Source organism: Brachycentrus maculatus, unplaced genomic scaffold (genome assembly GCF_059751285.1).
Source record: "Brachycentrus maculatus isolate JH-2025_06_01 unplaced genomic scaffold, ASM5975128v1 h1tg000186l, whole genome shotgun sequence".
NCBI lineage: Eukaryota > Metazoa > Arthropoda > Insecta > Trichoptera > Brachycentridae > Brachycentrus > Brachycentrus maculatus.
In genome coordinates, this window is record NW_028280937.1 from 766,926 (window position 1) to 786,981 (window position 20,056).

The following is a 20,056-nucleotide window of genomic DNA, read 5'->3' on the forward strand; positions in this document are numbered from 1 at the left end:
TCTGCTCATACATATCCAACGATTATTTCGGCTCCCGCTTGATCTGACTACTTTTAAGTATTTAAAATACTTGATTATGCCAAGTTTTCCTGTCTTTCTAACTAACTAACCATCACACCGCTTCCCGCAGGGGTAGGCAGAGAGAAAAGAAGGCCACACTATTCAACGAAAAGTGACATAACGACGTTCGCTAATTTTTCGTTATGTTAAAATTGATCTCTCAGCAAAATTTAATAATTTCACTAATAACCGGAAGCCCAATACGTACACAAGCCCAAAGATAACCCGATCACAAGCTCCAGTTCAAAACCGGAACGGTTTATCGTATTCATAAATCCGATAAGATATAATGAATTCAGTAATAAGTATTCATTCATTTTACGCATGGTTACAAATCCAACACAATGCAAATATGAAAGGAAACGTAAGTCAAGGACGATGGATTTGTTTAATAAAACATGGTCGCTGCGTATACAATTAGTATTATACTAAGTGCTGCTCAATACAAATTTAACCCTTTCCACTCTGACCATTTTTTCTCATAACTGATCAGCTACTCTGATCAAAAAAATGCGACGTTTTTCTACCATTCAAATAAATATTTTGGGTCCCTAATTTTGGGACACTGTCTGGCAATTCGTGTGACCGTGTTAATTAAGATTAACTGTATTTATCTGAAATATTTTTTGGTAGAATATACTTGGGTGATAGAGAAATCAGTGATTAAAGTTATGCCTGCGCCGGGCCGGACATTGTGGCCCACGAAGCTGCCTACTAGAATCATACGGACCAGAATGTCTGGCCTACAGAGTGGTAAGATTTAAATAATAAACTAAAAAAGGTATTAATTGATTATCAGTTGGTGGTAATATCTATCCATTTTTAAGTTTTACTTGGTAAATACCAATATTTATATATATATATATATATATATATATATATATATATATATATATATATATATATATATATATATATATATATATATATATATATATATATATATATATATATATATATATATATATATATATATATATATATATATATATATATATATATATATATATATATATATATATATATATATATATATATATATATATATATATAAATATTGGTATTTAAGTGGTATTTTTTCTAACGCTTATCCGCACCCAATGGTGCATAGGGCACTGCATCGTATAGAAGCATTGTTATATTGATCGTTAAATGCACGAAGGAAAGGTGATCAGCCTTGCGCTTCAGGTACCAGTCCAAGGTGATTTAAATAAATATTAGACTGGCAAAATCATTAATAAACTTTCTATAAAGAAAAGAAAAAAATAGTAAAATAAAAGTAACTCTTGACAAATTTATTAAGAAAATATAATTTTATTCAATATGTAGTTAGTATTTTTTTTTCATTTTGAAGTACAATTTTTGGTGTGTTTTTTTAATTATTTTTTTAAATCCCTCTACTTTCGAACATTTAACTTTCGCACACATTTTCAGGAACCAATCATGTGCGAAAGTTGAGGTCAGCCTGTAGTGAGTAATGAAAGCTCAGTATTCAATTTATAATTTATATAAAAGATAGTTACAAGGCATAGTTACCCAAAAATAAGGTATAGTCAATCAGTAAGAACCGGTTAGTTTTTAAAAAATCACCGTGGTTCCTTTTTAACGAGTTGAAAAGTTAATATTTCGGAATCCTCGTAAAAGTTAACCCCAATTTAAGCGATTTATCACTCACAAAATGGAGAAAACATTTCGCAATAATTTTATTCGCATCCAGTCCGTTAAAGACGGGTTTGGCGGCAAACCCCAGTCGGGGGGTATGCGTACCGCGGAGTTATTCCGAAAGTTAAAGTTGATCCGCGCTGCACAATAAACGGATTGATTTATAACGCGATTACGTGTTTCGAAACAGTCGTTAAGTGTTAAGTCGAACAAGTTCAATGGAAAGAGTCGAGATTTCTCTTTTGTAAGTCGCGGCGTTGTGTTGTCTGCTCGGAGCCAAACAGAAACGGACTTACTGCCGTATTCAATTACCTTTTTGTTGTGGGTATTCACAAAGCCTTCCAAAACTACAATGATAGTGCATCATTACCATAAGCGTAAGAAGTGTGTGGCAACTGCCGATCTTGAACGTCTTAAGGGGGTTGTTACTACTAACGGTACTGGAACACTTTTGATTAGGAAGACGGAAACGCGCAAATGAAGACAATCTTTTATTTATTAAAAAATACAAAGTTATAAGAACATAGGGTCACAAATATATCAAAAATTACAAACTTATTAAGGCGAGAAGAACAAAGCGATACCAATATAAAAATAGAGCGAGCGCGGCGTATACGCGTTTTGAATATTATTTAATCTGAGCACACAAAATTTGGTCCGCCACCCCTTATATATGATTTTAAAGGAGCTAGACGTGGTGGGGACAATATTATAAACAAAATATAAGTCGATGATCTGCGTCTCTTTGTTCTTCTCGCGTACATTTATTAATACTATTTTAATACATAAATTATTCTGAAAAATACACAGATTTTGGCCGAAACAGGGGTACTCGCAAACATACAATTCAGAGAGCGACTGGCTGCGCCAAGGGCCCAAAGCGTCTCCGCGCACATTTTAATAAAAATAATATATATTTTCATTAAGTGATTCGGCAGTCACTTTGTGGTAAAATCTACCCATTTTGAATTAATTTTTTACATAGTAAATACCACTATTTCTTATTTTCTTATAATTTTCAAACACCGAATATATATTGTCCGCCTCCTAAGTGTAATGGTCAGCACGCTCGGCTGCCATACTGTAGGACTCGGGTTCGATTCTCAGGTGGTGTTCAAATAAATAAAAGTGATTTTTTCACTCTATTATTTATTCAATACGTATATTACCCTGGACTGGTACCTAATGCAGAGGGGCTGATCACCTTTTCTTTGTGTGTTAGTGAGCAAGATAACACTGCGTTTATATGATGCAGTGCCCTATGCACCACCGGATTCGGATTAGGGTTTGAAAATTGTATATTTAAAAAATATTTGTATATTTTTTTTACCTTTTTTTCATTTCAAAAACTCTTTTCTTTTCTAAAACATATATATTTATTTCGAGGAAAAACTTATTTTTTCAATACAAAAACGGTGTTTTAAGCAAAAAATATCAATTACGTTTAATGTAACCTGAGTTTAATGAAAATTAAGATATCGATTATCCCGCCTACAATTTTTTAGCTGAAATTAGCATTTGGTTAATTTTTAGTAGATGCTTGGAATGAAATATAATATGAAGCGGTATCAAGTCAGTTATTTAAGTATTTTTGTTACATATTTTCTCCTTTTTCCCCATCTTCCTCGGAATGGTAGTTCGGTATCATCCGCATAGCCTGTTAGATTTCTTGGTTGAATTCCTATCTTTCCGTGCCATCAAATTGGACCGAATACATTATTCGTTTATGAATGAAACAGTAAAGAGACGACACTCATTCAATGATGCCACACGCCATGGCGGAGTAACGTACAATGGACGGTGATTTCCATAGGCAAATAATAGCCGGCCGACATAGAGCGAGCAGGTGGGTAGGTACTCGCTTCATTATTATGTACATGTTACCCCATAGGGCGTTTGTGCACTGCACGGAATTTTACCGTCCGGCGGTCCGGTTTTGAAAAATGAAAGCGACCGAGACAGTTTAGCGTGATCGAATTTACGCGCAACGTGTTCACGCACCGATCCGAAGAAAGATGGACAAAGCACAAGCCAATCATCGTTTTATAACTAACTGATGTGCCGGACGGTAAAATTCCGTGAAGTGCACAAACGCCCATACACTGTGTATAGATCATACGTTATACAGATACAAGCAGTACTTGACGATCAAATATCGAATGTGGTAGAGATCGATATTTGCACACGAGAATATCGGATTTTATATTATATACTTAAATATTTTTTAATTTCTTAATGCATGTATGTGGAAAAGGCGAAGATAGTTTGCAGACAGATTGGTGTGGCGATCTATTCTCTCTGCCTACCCCTGCAGAAAAACGGCGTGATATTTTATTTTGTATATTAAAAGCATTGTTAACTTTGTGGTGTATGGTAATATCATTCATCACTCTCCTTATCATTCATCGTTCGCTTTGTGTAATACCACTTTGATAAACACTGATTCGCGACTACCGGTTTCGGATAATCATTCCATCATCAGGTCATTAAAATAAATTTATTACGGTCTGACATTTATGCAAAAATACTTGTTCATCTTTATAAATTCTCTTAGCATTTACGAGTAAAAACATCGAAAATTCCTTCATAATTTTCATTTAAAAACACAATCGAAAACACCATTTTAGCACAAAGGCGACATATGCCATACGACGAATAGGTTTTCTTATTTATTTTATTACAAAAATGTTAGCAGTATTAGTATATAACCACTCACGAGACGTACCCGTCTCTTCGTCAGGACAATCACTACCACAGCATGCGTGTGTTAATAGTGGTATGGTAGTGAATGTCCTGACGAAGAGACGGGTACGTCTCGAAACCGGTAGATATAAAAATATCGGTGAGTGGTTATATATTTACAATATTAATAACATACTTGTAAAAAAATAAATAAGTAAAAATGACTAACCACAAAGTAAATGCTTTAAATATTAATAATATTGGGAATAATAGGTATTCATGTTGGTACCAAGGGAAAGTCAATACCGACGCCTCCACAGCCCCGACCAGCACAGCAGACAGACAAGGAACAGTGCCAAGGCATTTGCAGAAAATGTTCAGTCATCGCATTTCCCACTCAACCGTGAAATTCGTACGTCAGTAAGGATCTGTGAGAATTTCGGATGTCGGAATGTTCGCAAGGCGAGATGTGCGGCGCAGTGAGTAGCTAGCTGGTACGTACAGCCGCCCGCGCCGCCGCCGCGTACTGTGCGGCGCCCTTGAGCTCGATTCGTATTCTGCATTGTCGTTTATCTCCTGCAAATTACATCCCACGTGGATATATGTATGTATGTAGTATGTACATTCGCAGTGTTTATACCAAATCATACTTACACGTGATAACATTATTATGGCCAGTCATGCGCATTTTTATTTATACGAGCACGTGAACTCAACCCGAGATCTTTCACTCTTTATTATTATTTTTTTATAAAGTTAAATAACTGTTTACAACATTGTATTCTGCTTAATAAAAAGCTTCTTTTCATCTCACCAATAATAATAATAATAATAATAATAAAATTGGATAACTTATATAGCGCCATTTTCGTAAAAAAATACCTCAAGGGCGCTTCACGGTGAATGAATTGGGGAAAATATTATGGTGGAAATGATTTAGCAAACAAATGTGTTTTTAGTCTTTTTCTAAAGATCATCTCACTCTCACTATTTCTAACCATTGGTGGAAGAGCATTCCACGCCGTCGGTCCTGCAACAGCAAAGGCACGCTCGCCAAATTTAGTGCGTTGGTTGCGAGCTGGTAAGATAACTTTGCCCATTGCAGATGTTGTAGCCGATCGAAGCGTGAGACGTCTATCAACCAATTCATCTGGAATACACAGCTCCTTAAGATACTCTGGAGCCATATTGTGTATTGATTTATACAATAGATGTCTCTAGTGAAATTCTAGTGATTCAAGAATAATGTTTCAAAATTGGTTCATATATATATAGAACTTCCAAGAATTTGAGTAGTGTGGTTGTCAATAATGGGTAGAATTGGTGAATGTTACACGTGTGTAAAGTGATCACTTAAACCAGCCTATGACGGTCGTCAGCCCCGTAAATGCCCAGACTTCCATATTCTTCTTCATCTTTCATGAGATGTCAAAAAAATAATATAATTATTTGTGTTTTTTTTATTTACACAAATATTTTATTTTCATACTATTTCTGTGAGCCTAGGCGGCTCATTATTAGAAATAGGTATCAAATTGTGGTAGAGTGGGTTCGAACCGAGAAACTCTGACTTCAGAGTCCGCGACACTAACCTCAGCACCACAACCCGACACTCTGTGGTAACCTCGAACCTCTGTGGTAAAATCTTTCACTTTGTGGTAAAATCGATCTATGTTTAATTTGAGTTTTACTTAGTAAATACTACTTTTTCTTTAAATCTGTTGTACCCCCTCTTCAACCTTCAACGTCCCAAGGACACAACTCTAAAATTTAGAATTAGCTTCACATACGGTGTTTTAAAAATGATGTGGAATGCAAAGAAACACGTGTCAAACACGAAATAGTGATATTTACTAAGTAAAACTTATATTTAAAATGGATAGATTTTTACCACAAAGTGGCCGAATCAATTAATGAAAAATCTTTCACTTCATTTTTGGAGTGTGTCCAAATCCTTGTTCACAAAACGCAAATTAAAAGTTGCACACAATTTCAAATAATGTTTTCAGGCGTCTTCTAGTATGTGAAATAATCCAGTAAGGTATCCATACATCTAAATAAAGGGTCTTTGCTTTCTGAAGAAGAATATGGAAATCTGGGTATCCACAGGGTTTATGACCTGTCATAGGTTGGTTAGAATCTGTCATCTTGCATAATAAATAGAAGCTTTCTTAAACCAACCATAGATTGTTCCCGTGAACTCAAACAAAGTGTTATGAGATTTATGATGTGTATGAATTACAAAAAAAATAGTAGTGTGGTTGTCGATCATGGGTAGAATGGGTGAGTGTTGCTCATGAGTAAAGTGATCACTTAAACCAGCCAATGATGATCGTAAGTCCCGTAAATACCCAGACTTCCATAATCTTCTTCATCTATGTTCCATCCAGTTTTTAAAAAAATGCGAATCCCATTCATTATCTAGTAAGAATATTAAACTATTAATTAACAATCTATTGAATATGAACTTTTAGGTTTTGAGCATTTCACTATAATAATCTAGAACGCAACACTCAAATCGAAAAATCGCACAAAACACATATATGTTTAAAATGTCCAAATCTGTACTCGTAAATCGGATCCATGACATTGAAAGTCGCCTTTATTGTCTGTTGATTTTATTATTTATGTTTTATTTCTTCCGATTTTCGATAGCGTAATAATCAAATCATCGAAACTCATATGTAAAGATAATTTTGACAGGTGATAATTTGTTTATTCAAATGTATTATACAATATTTAAAATATTGTTTAATCATACAATAAATAATAATTTCCGGTATAAGATTTATTTTATTCAAGTTAAATTTTGTTGGTGATATTGAAACGAGAATTTAAAAAATAATGGGCTCAAGTGAAAACGATAGGTATTTGTCACTACAGCGATTGAAAATGCGACGGTTAATGAACGAGTGTCGATAGTGAAGTGTAAACAAAAAAGAAATAAAATGTGTTCGAAAGAAACTCGCGATAAAAAAAATAAACAAAGATTCGAATAAGAATCAAGTATGTTAAACTTTAAAAAAGTTAATTTTCACGGAAAAAATACAGGCAAATGTAGGGATTTGCTCTTACAAATGTAATCATCCATTTAAACAGAATGGTTCGAGTTCCTAGAACCTACTTGGTAGAGCAGTACCCACCAAATACGCGGGAGAACTTTCGTGTAAAAATAAAAAGTTTTCCGACGGAAACGCGACACAAAACCGAGAAGCCGGGCAATTAAGCGCAAACAGACTCGGCGAAGTATTTCGTCACCGCGAACTTTCCGACAAGACTCGCGACTTGACAACACTGTATTTCCAGCCGACCGACGGACCGCCGGACGGTGACTCCATTCTCCATTCATCCTACCGCATCGATCGGCTTCTATTTACGATGCATTCTTTCGTGCAAGGCGATAATATCGATGGTCAATCGCGATCTGGTTCGAGAACAAAGAACCCGCGTTGCGCAGAGCCCATCCCGCGAGTAACAAGTGCGCCCGATAATACGCGAAACCGCTCGTTGAATTCCACTCGGAGATTTGACCGTAGGATACCGGAACCCCATAACCGCGACACATTACCAGTCCGAGATCGAGCGAGGCGAACCTCGATCGATCACATGACCGTAGCGAACAATGCGAGAACCGAAAGATTTAGGGAAGTAAAGCGACCGCGCGCTTTTGTTTAGTACGCGATAAGTCGGGAAGAGTGCGCGGTTATAAGTTATAACGGTACAACAGCCGACGACGTGATGTGCTCACCAGCGTGTGTAGTGAACTCTCGCTAGAGCGGAACCGCGGAGAGACTGCACGCCGCGCTGGTGCGGAGTGCGGAGGAGAGAAATAACAAAGCGGTTCCTCCACCTCGAGGAGCCCTTAGAGCGCTGAAGGCGGATTCGCCACTCGGTCAACACGCGCCGAAACATAACGCCCATCGGATAGGGCAGGCAGATAAGAAAATCAGGTTGAAAACGGACGTGGCAGTTTGAATAGACGGGAAATAACACGGAGTCCCGAACAAAGTCAAAAGTAAACTTTACGGAACGGGCGGTCGGACCGCTCGAACGAGATAAAATAGTGGACACGTTACCTCCTCGTCCCGAAGCTGCTGAAGAAAACCGCTAACGTCTCGGCGATGGCCGAACAACGGTGAATAATAATCCGAACTCGGAGAACGTCGCCATTCGGACTGGCGAACCGACTCACTGTTCACGCACCAACTTTATCCTGTCTGAACGAAACTAAGTTTTTTACGCGAAAGGATAAACTCCCCCGCCGATGATAACACTTTTTATAAGTTTTAGTTTATATAACACTTCAAAAACGATATTGAACACGACAAGTTAGTACGGGTGTAACGATCGAATCGGAGGAGAGCGACAACCACCACTCGCGGCTTTCCGAACTCGACTGAGGAGTGCGGGGATCGGAGTGGGATCGGAGGCCGAGCGGAGACGAACGGAGCCGAAGATGCCCGAAGGGCAGTGTGCACAATTTGCTCGCTTTCACGTCAATCTGGTTTTTAAAAAATGTACGTGTTTGTTAGTTTGTCCGTTTGTTGTCTAGTAAGTTGGTGCGGTATAAATAGCGGCGTTAAACTCGCGTAGGGCGGTCGCCGAGGATTATCGAGAAATAATAACACGGCGAACTGTCGCAACACTACTCCGAGTGCCACACTTCCGTCACTGTTTTCGATACACCTGTGCCGCGCTAGAAAGAACCTTGTGTAATTATTCATTACGTGTGCAAATCGCGTGTCCATATCGCGTCAACCCTTCCTGAACCGAATGGCAATACTCTCCCGATCATTTTTGCGAATCGAATAATAACGAGTAGCTATTGATATTTTATCCAAAGACTGCCCAACTCTAAATACTGTAAAAGCTTTTTTTAACTTCCCGAAATATGACGATTTCTTTCCTCGTTTTTTCGCGATTCCATAGTTTTAAATTCATCTCCGAAAAATAACGTAGCAATTTGTATATTACTTTGTTTTACATAAAGTATTTTTGGTAGATAATTGTTCCAAACGTCTGTATATGGGAGATTTTCACATAAATGTTTCACCATGTAATGATCATTTTTACCTGCCAACTATCCGAGAAACAAAACATCAACCGAATGTAAATTTCACGACAAACGTTCGCTTACCTATAGATATTGTTATCAAATCCCAGTTAACTCTTTTTGAACGACATATTTTTATTTCACTTAAATTTTGCAACCTACTACTAACAAACAAAATTATTCCATAACAACCAAGATAATAATAATAAAACCCATATCCGCACCCCAATGGTGCATAGGGCACTGCGTCATATAAACGCAGTGTTATCTTGATCGTTTTTACGCATGAAGGTAAGGTGATCAGCCCTCCGCTACAGGTACCAGTCCAGGGCAATATTGAATAAATATTACAGTGAAAAAATCACTAATATTTATTTGACCCCCCTGGGAATCGAACCCGGGACCTCCAGAACGGTAGCCAAGCGTGCTGACCATTACACTACGGAGGCGGACAACCAAGATACACAATTATAATGGCTACCGCGTTTTGCCAGAATCAGTCAAGAGGTAAGGAACTGTTAAGAGTTGAACACTTTTTAAACGTTTTAAAATAAAATTTTGTTTTAACTACTTTTTATTTTTACACTTTATCCAACCGGTTTCGACTAGAACCTTGTCATCATCAGGGTTTATGTACTAAATTTTAAAACATTGAAATACTCATAGTTACACTTTATGTTGAATACGAGTTTCGTCCGAACTTGACGAGATTTCCCGTCGTTTTGTTTTCTCAGCTTCTCAGATTTTTTGTTAAGTACAGTAAAACCTCGATATTACGGACCTCTATTTAACGAACATCGGATATAACGGACGAAAATCCGGTCAAATTATTGACTTTTTGTCTGATAACGAATTTCATATATATTTTACACATTTTCGTAATTTTGTTGAGTTGATTATGTAAAAAAATACCAAACTTCCAAAGTGCAAATAAAATTTAATTCCTTGTTAAAGCAGTATTACCGAAAGCAAGCGCATCGATATCAAACAGCAACGTTTATTCACGACGAGTGTCCGAAGACAATAAATAGGATCAGTTTGTGTTTTGTATTCTTTATTTATATCTAAATACAGTGTTCATATTTTCAAAATAAAAGTTTTTTTTTTATTATTTTAAACCTATTTATATATGACGGACTTTCGGCTTTAACGAACCCCCCCCCCCTCCCCCCAATTAATTCGTTATATCCAGGTTTTACTGTATATCATATCCTGGACTGGTACCTGAAGCGCAGAACCGATTACCTTGCTTCATGTAATTAACGATAAAGGGAACACTGCATAGATGCCAGAATAGCAGCAATGGTTAAGGCACTCAGAATAATATAACCATACTCGTACTAACCTTTGTAAATTGTACAATGTACGAGTCTCTTGGGGATAATTAGTGTGATTATATATGTATATAAATAAAAATACTTGCGAAAGCACCCATGTTTTAATAAATATATAATTATCTTTATAATAAACACTGATTTTTTAATCTACTAAATTGTATTTTATTGTTAAAAAACCCATATTTTTTTTTTGAAAACTGTTTTGCCTTGTTATGGTATTTTCAAACGAATGTTTGCAACAAGACATTCGTTTGAAAATGCCATAACAAGACGAAACAACTGTCACATAATTTATTTTTATGTGTTTTTTAACAATAAAATATATTTAGTAGACTCAAAAAATCAGTGTTTGATTTTAACATTTCATCCCATTCGGGGATCCAAAATAAATGATCTGAAAAAAATACTTTATGGAAAGATATACATGTAGTGTTTAGTCATATTTTCCTATTTTGTTTTTACCTCATGTTTTTTTTTTATATTTTCTCATTTGTTATATTTTCTCATTTGTTTATTTTAAACATGCTTCTTACCTTACGTTTTTCTCATTTATTTCTTGTAAATATGCTTCTTATGCCTATTTATTATACTTTTTTTATTGTTTTTATATTTTGCAATGTGTAAGCAACATATTATATTGAATTAAAAAAAACATTTACATCAGTAAACGTGATTTATCGCAACATTGGCAATTTTGACATAAATCATGTTTTGAACATGTTTTGATATAAATCACGTCATAAATCATGTTTTGTATTGGTCGTATATATACGACCATACTCCTGGAAAGGTTAATATCCGTATTTCAGTACCACCGAAAATAACTAAAACGTATCTCGTTCGCGCGAGAACCGAGAACTTCGCCAGAATGTGAGTGATCACAGTTGCAACAAAATAAAACGCACATTCGTCGGATTGAGTCATTAATTCAGGTCTTCGCGAAGCGCATCCAAATACCTTTAACAAAGAAACATTGTTCCGTCCGATGGAATCGTGCAGTTTTTTTCTCTATATTTATCTAACCACAATTAGAATGTGAGCAAATAAATCAGACGAAAACGCAGCGATATTGGAGCCGAGCCAACTCAGAACTCAACGGCCAAAATGGCGGACGTCGCAGATGGCGGGGAATGACCGACTTGTAATGAAAAAAATGTTTTTATTTTTGTTTTGGCAGCAAGGCTCTAAATCCATGTTAAAATTGTCCATTTTTTAATCGCTACTTTAAATTTACACCGCACTTAACTGCTAACTGCCACCGAGTCTACCAAAGACAATAGCGCAGTTAGAGCTTTACCGCGCGAGCAGTGCGGTTCCTCCTTGTCACGAGTTGTAGGCAGGTAGGTACCTTGTCCGCGGTCTTCGTGCGGCTTATCCCAAGCGACAACCTTATTCACGTTAAAGAGCGTACGTCTAAAGGCCGCAAATTGTGAGCGAGTGTTTTTGCCTAGAATTTTCACTCATGAATTACATGAAATTATAGTAACTTTAAACATAAAGAGTAAATCCACTCACAAGTGGCATAGGCTATGAAACTTATAAAGTTGAAGCCTGAGTAGGGACATGATAAACGGTGTTGCATAAGCCGTAGCTAGATTTCAGAGTCACTGGGACGTTAGGTAATAAAAAAAACGCAAATTGTGTAGTTCCGTCATTTGAATAGAGTATTGTGTATGCTGTCATATTCTACGTTTGCGTTCCTTGAAAAAATCATCAGTAACGAATCCTGAATATTCTCCTACTCTTAGGGCGTTTGTGCACTTCACGGAATTACACGGAATTTTACCGTCCGGCACGTCAGTTAGCGTGATAAAACGATGATTGGCTTGGATTGACTTGTGCTTTTGTCCATCTTTCTTCGGATCGGTGCTCTTGATCGGTGCGTGAACACGTTGCGCGTAAATTCGATCACGCTAAACGTCGTAGTCGCTTTTATTTTTCAAAACCGGACTGTCGGACGGTGAAATTCCGTGTAGTGAACAAGCGGCTTTAACCAGTCGTTCTGTGAGTCTAAAAGGGTTATAGGGCCAATACAAATACAGGAAGATAGAATGATAGAACAACATTGATATAATCAATGTGTTATTTTAAATTAGAAATAGACCTACACATTTCTTGATTTATTAAATAAATTATGAAAGCTGTGTTACGATGGTTTGGGCATGTGGATCGAATGAGTGAAGCAAGAACAGTAAAACAAATTTATGAGACGAATGTCGTTTGTAATAGAAGTACGGGAAGACTGAGGAAATCTCGGCATGATCAAGTATTTCAAATACTAGATAGTGTTCAGGTCAGGAGTCGAATTCGACATTTTAAAAATAGAAAGTTAACGAACGTGTCTTTGCTATTAGGTTTGATGGCACTGAAATTGTGAGAGCAAAATGATAATGTATTACATTCTACTACCTCAATTTATTCTTCTAACCCTTATCCGCACTCAATGGTGCATAGGGCACTGCATTATATTGACGCAGTGTTATCTTGATCGTTACTTACATGAAGGAAAGATGATAATTTCTGCTGATCACGCTTCAGGGACCAGTCCAGGGTAATATTAAATAAATATTAGAGTGTAAAATCGCTAATATTTATTTTCAAGCCCCCTGGGAATTGAACCAGGGACCTCCAGCACGGTAGCTAGACATGCTAACCATTACACCACAAAGGCGGACAAATTAATTTTGTATGCATAAATTGTCAAGTACTGCCCTACTCTCCCCGTACTTAAGAGTTGCCATAAAACCGAAACCGGCCTCGCGAAGGATCTGGTTTGACACAATGACCCAAAAACCATCAACTACCACAAGATAACGTGTAAGGTATTTAGGATTAAGTGATTTTTTATTTATTTATAATAAGGGTCATAGAGCGGGGGGACGAGATGAATAAACTTGTAACCCTTTTTTTTTTAAATAGCATTATGTAAATGACCGTATATTCGAGGCAGCATTGCGAACCCCTAGTTTAAAGGCAAAAAATTAGCATACCACTGAACTCGGTATCTTAAACGTTAACTCACCCTTTAGTGAATTTTTTTAACAACTCATTCCTAAATAACAATCAATAATTTCGTACTTAAATCACTAGCGAGATAGCGAGAGAATGACTAAGAAAATATATCGCTCACTCCTTTCAAGAACGTCATAAATCAAAAATCGTCAATTTTCAGTTGTGCATGTTTTCGGAATGCCCAGAAAATGTACTATATCCCACCAAAAGAGGCATATTTTTAACTTAATATTTACCCACTACAGGGCAAAAAGTGTTGTTTTTGCATTTTGAAGAAAAGGTATTGTTTAATTATTTTTTTAAATATATTAAATAATTTTCAAATGGAGAAAAAACCTTCAGGTTTTACTGCAAATAATATGTTGCACAGTAAAAAGTTTAAAAAGGGCTTGATATTTATTTTTAATACATTCTATTATATTTTTAAACTTTAAAAACGTTCTCCTGAAAAATCAAGTATTTTGATTTATGACGTTCTTCAAAGGAGTGAGCGATATGTGGCGAATGTGAGAGGGAAAACAGAACGTGGACGACCGAAAAAGACTTAGCACGATCAGATCAATCAGAACCTAAAATCTGGCGGTGTCAAAAGTCTGCGTAATCGGAGGACACGTTTGACTAGATGTATGGATGTGAAGGAGGCGAGGAGTGTATGTCAGGACAGAAGAGTGTGGCGTTCCATCCTCTCTGCCTACCCCTGCGGGGAAACGGCGTGATGGTAGTAGTAGTAGTAGTAGTAAATCACTAGTTAGCTAATTACGTTTATTTTTCATTCTATCATTGTGTTATTAGGTAATAGGGTCCACATTTCACACTGCTTTCAGCAAAGGAAGTCAGTTGTTTAAGGGTAAGATTTCAAACTCATAAATTTAGAATGAAATCGGCTGCGCGAGAAGCCAGACGTGTTGTCTGCGCACATTTTTTTATTATTTTTTTTAAGAAAATAAGGAAATATAGAAAAAATATTGTTATATTTTTTTAACTCCTTACCTTTCAATTACTCCTTCCTTTTCAAAACCATATATTTATGTATTTCGAAGAAAAACTTATTTTCAATTTACAAAAACTGTCTTTTAAGAAAAAAATTCAATTACGTTTAATTTTATCTGGGTTAAAAGAAAATTTCGTTGCGGGCCATCGAATATCCCGCCTTAAATAATGATAATATGACTGAAATAAAAAAAAAATGACGCAGTGGTCAAATAATTAAAATTATATTTGGCAATTTATGTCGAGTTGACTGTGTGAAAAATCACCTTAAAGGGGCTTCAAGGGAAGGGTATTTTTTTTGGTTTCATTTCATTAACTTTATTGTTAACTAAATGAAATTGAGGTGTCTGCCTACGCTCCAGATATGAGAGCTGTTGTGAGAGCGATACAGATGACGTAAGTGAAAAAGCTTAGTGTAAATCGGTAGTGTAATAGCAAAGGGGATATCTAAAAATTTTTTCATTTTCTAAGCTTGTTCCACAAAATGTCTAAAGTAGTATATTCCGTAATCTGGCAAAATGATATAGCTGTAGTTGCAATACTTATTTAGTTTTATTGAGATATGTACATATAAAAATACATAAAACAAATGAGTCATTTAATTTCACAAGTTTGTTTTTGCTCTCCTGTAAAATTTGGTCTGAGACAGATATACCCCTTTGCCTTTACACTACCGAAATATGGGAAGGAAATAGTTGGAGGAATAGTAAGCAACGTTAATATACACGTACGTAATGGCTTGCGCATTAGCGTTCCTCGCTAGAAGTCCCGGTTTCGACTCTCAGGGGGGTAAAAAAAATACAGGCGATTTTTCACTCAAATATTTATTTAATATTATTTATTTATTTTTAAAAAAAAGTACATTGGCGGGCTTATTGCTAAAAAAATATCTTCAAACCAATCAAAAACAGATTAGTTATATTGATCAAAAAGTTTGATACCATATATAGCTGTTTGCAATCAGAGGGTAGTAAGTACTTGAAAATTTAAAAAAAACATAAATTACAAATTGATATAAAAAAGAGGTCAAAGAAAAAAGGGAGTTTAGGGAAGGAGGTAGAGGGAAAAACTAAGGGAGGAGGTTTGATGGACAGTTCTAATGATAAATATGTAGTAGTATTATCTTTTCCTACAACAAATTTCCTCTATTTATCGTTAATCGAAAATGGTCAAAGATTAATATGGGGATTTTGATGTTTAACTCGACATTTTCAGCGCTGAGATCATTTGAATTTGTCAATCGGCATTGATGTCGTGGCGTGTCCCTCGTTTCATACAATTTGTCTTTGACTAGAGCTTTGATCTTTCCCTTATCCTCCCACCCGTCCTTTTCCAGGAATTTCACAAACGTGGAATTTTGTAATGGGAACATCACAAGTACCTCCTTGTTTTGTAATACAAAACAAGGAGGTACTTGTGATGTTCCGATTACAAAATCTGTAACTTTTTTCTTCTTTTCTTTGGTGTAGGGCTCGTGGCCTGTTTTTAAGAAGGACTCGCCTCCACATCTTCGATCTCAAATATTTCCCTTATCTTGTGACACCGATAAGCGGACACCGTAGTGACAAAATACGCGCTGAGAGTGTCAGAAATGAAGGCTCTAAGAAGCATATCTGGTAAGAGCCAACGAGACAGAATAAGGAACAACAACATAAAGGGTGTATAACATGAATTCTGTTAAATTTCCAAATAAAATAAAATGTTTTACATATGTAGTAAGTCGATATTTATATCGTGGTGTGTCCCAATCTTCACATAATTTGTCTTGGACTTGAGCTTTGATCTTTCCCTTTTCCCCATTTCCTCCCTCCCGCCCCTCTTCTAGGTATGTATTTATGTTGAATGACATGTGAAATTTTATAAATGGAAAGTTACAAATACCTATTTTTGTTACTCATTATTGTAAATGTATTTATGTAACTGTTCTATAAAATTTCCAAATTAAAATAAGATAAAATAAAATAAAATGATTGCATTTTGAGTTTTTACTATTGTTTGCATGCTGTGGCAGTGATTGTCCCGATGAAGAGACGGGTAAGCATCGAAACCGGTGGACATAAAAAATCTCGGTGAGTGGTTTTATACTAATATTACTAACACCTTTGTAAAAAATGTATAAAAGTAAAAATTACTAACCACAAAGTAAATGCTTTAAAAATTAATAATATTGAGAATATTTTACTGCATGAGATAAGCATTATCGATAAAATTAAGAAAGGTGTGTTGAGATGGTTTGGACATGTGGAGCGTATGAGTGAAGAAAGAACGGTTAAACAAATTTATGGGGCGAATGTAGTTGGAAAAAGAAGCAGAGGACGACCGAGGAAAACTTGGCACAATCAGGTATGTCAAATACTTGAAAGCGGCCGGGTCAGGAGTCGTAATAATCGTCGGGTATGTATGAGGAGATGCATGAATGTAGAAGAGGCGAAGAATGTTTGCAAAGACAGAGTGGTGTATATATATATATATATATATATATATATATATATATATATATATATATATATATATATATATATATATATATATATATATATATATGTATTTATATAATATTCCCGATGAGTAATTTCTCATTTTGGGACATGGGATTAAGCTTAACAAGACTGGAACACGAATAATAAAGTTACAAAAAAGATTTATTTTAAATATCCAAAACATGGCAAAATATAAAAAAAAACAAAAATATATTGTAATGCACACAAAAGACAATATGTTAAGTAAATAAATAAAGAAATGGTAAATCCTAGAACTTGTTCCGCTGAATTGGGGTTTGATCGGTCTCCCTTAGGACCGCGTCCCGCGGCACGTCCGCGTCGCGCGTCTGCCGGTGCAGAATGGTGAATAAGGGTGAAAGGGTAACATAGTTGGCAGCCCCTAGTCGCCTAGTCCCTAGTAATGGGGGTAGCCGGTAGCCGTGCTTCCCGACTCGCGGTATAATCGATAGCGCATGTTCGCGTCGCTATGGGGATGCTAATACCTGGGACATCACAAACCATCGGTTTGAGATACCATATTAAACTTTTCATAATTATTTATGTTTTATTATAATTTAACTTTAATTTAACAAACAATACACACTACTAAATAAGTAAACACACTACTACTATTACAGCTCTATAAACCATAGACAATTTAAACATATGACGTCATAAAACGTTCGATGACGGAAATTTGGTGACGTATGCGAACGCACATTTTTCGTTTTATTCAAATATCTAAAGTTTAAACCTTAATATCTCCCTTAGTTCTCTACAGATTTCAATAAGAATGTTATCGATAGTCTTGTGATTTTTCATCTTAATTTATTAGCCATAAACCAACATTGTGACAAAAATCTAATGTAAGTACCTACTCTTAAAATCAGTAACCAGTTAAATTTTTCTGTAATATAATTTAGTATTGTTGTACATTCCAGTTATTAAAAATTGTACGTAAAATGTTAAGTAGTTTTATCTGTTGTTAGATTCACAGATGAATACATAAAAAATTGAATTATTGAATTTTTAATAGTACGGAAAAGTGTAAGCCAAATTACTGTTTTTTTTTTATTAATTGATTCGGCAGTCACTTTTTGGTAAGATCTATCCATTTTCAATTGAATTTTTGCATGATAAATACCACTAAATATACCATAAATATAACATACCATATTAAACTTTTCATAATTATTTATGTTTCATTATAATTTACGTATTAAATGTTAAATCAAACACAGATTTTTTTGAGTCTACTAAATTGTATTTTATTGTTAAAAAAACACAAAAATATCTATATTGTGACAATTGTTTCCCAATGCCATAACTAGGCGAAACGATTGACACAATATTGATTTTTATGTGTTTTTTAAACAACAAAATACAACTTCAGCACTCTTGGTCACCATTCTGGAGGTTCCGGGTTTGATTCCAAGGGGGGGGGGGGATCAAATAAATATAAGTGAATTTTTCAATAGACTGGTACCTGAAGCAGACGGCAGTGCCCTATGCACCATTGGGTGGGGATAAGGGTTAGAAGAAGGGGTATTAGATTATTTATAAAACGTGAATATTAGGATTTTAGCAATTTCTTCTTGAGCATTGACATCTTGTGGACTAATATGTACGTACATATATCGGTTTCTCCTATATTGTCCTTATATTCTCATTGCATTATCTGCGTATGCGGGATACCACCATCAGGGCTATAATTTTAAATTACAAAGAATATTAAATACCTCTTTGTAAGTACTAATGAACGTTGTTATTCGTTCACTAAATCACATTATAAATATCCCTTTTCTAGGAACTTCCCCCCCAGGAAGCGCACATCCATTTCACTTTCCAGTTAGAAAGGTTTATTACCGCTAACGTAGCCTTCCGAGTCCTCCCACCCCCCTATCCCTACTAGCTCGCTCCTTGTTCCACATCCCCCTACGACAGCAAAAACACAAATGAATCACAACTGATTCACACTTGGTCTAACTTTTATTACAACTTGACATTAACGAAGTGTGTAATAGAGAAACTTTTGGATCCCCAAAATGGTAATATGATATCAACCTTTCAATTGTCTACGCGTAGGTACTTCGTTTATAAAATAATAAAATCGAAAAATTAAACTGTTTGGGGAGTGGGAATACTTTGAGAATGAGTGTAATGGTCCAAGTGATTTAATTAAAGTCCAAGTGTAATTATTTTATTGTAAAACCTTTATGCTGTAAATTGTTATTGTATCTATTGTATGTAATGTATATAATAATAAAAAAAAAAACAAATAAAAAAATAATAAAAAATGTATTAACATATAAGTATTTCGACTAAACACAGGCCATATCTAAAGAGCCGTAATACATATAGTTAAAAATGTAACTATGAAATAAATAAAAGATAAAATTATAAATTTCAAAGAAAATCGCAATACTTGTTCACAAATCTGGGTTTCTCCACTAAGTAGTTATTTTTACAGTATTTTTTGACATTTCAACATGGATGAAGAAGAATATGGAGGTCTGGATATTAACAGGACTTGTCACTGGATGGTAAAGTGAACACTTCACCATTCTACCCATGATTGACAACCCCACAGAACTCAATTTTTTAACTCCTACATACCTATTTTATTTTTCTTAAATTAGCTTATATTAACTAATATAAACTATTATTAACATCATCTATATTTATCCAATAACGCATATTGATAAACTAATCTACATATATAAATTCTTAAAAATAATATTACCAACAATTTTATTAAGCTTTAAAATATCAATTCTCCA

General features: G+C 35.4%; 1 protein-coding gene and 1 long non-coding RNA gene across 2 annotated transcripts in view; one reads left to right on the forward strand and one right to left on the reverse strand.

Moving 5' to 3' along the window:
* Window positions 1-8,620, reverse strand: part of LOC148307865 (uncharacterized) — a 138,552-nt gene extending 129,932 nt beyond the window's left edge. Inside the window, exon 1 of the mRNA XM_088262646.1 lies at window positions 8,481-8,620. The gene's annotated coding sequence lies outside the window, so the exon portion shown is untranslated. The remainder of the gene's footprint in view (window positions 1-8,480) is intronic.
* A 201-nt stretch (window positions 8,621-8,821) lies between these two features.
* On the forward strand, window positions 8,822-16,770 carry LOC148307866 (uncharacterized). The gene is made up of 2 exons (XR_015837770.1): window positions 8,822-8,921; window positions 16,266-16,770. It is a non-coding gene; the product is annotated as an uncharacterized LOC148307866 (long non-coding RNA).
* The last annotated feature ends 3,286 nt before the right edge of the window (window positions 16,771-20,056 follow it).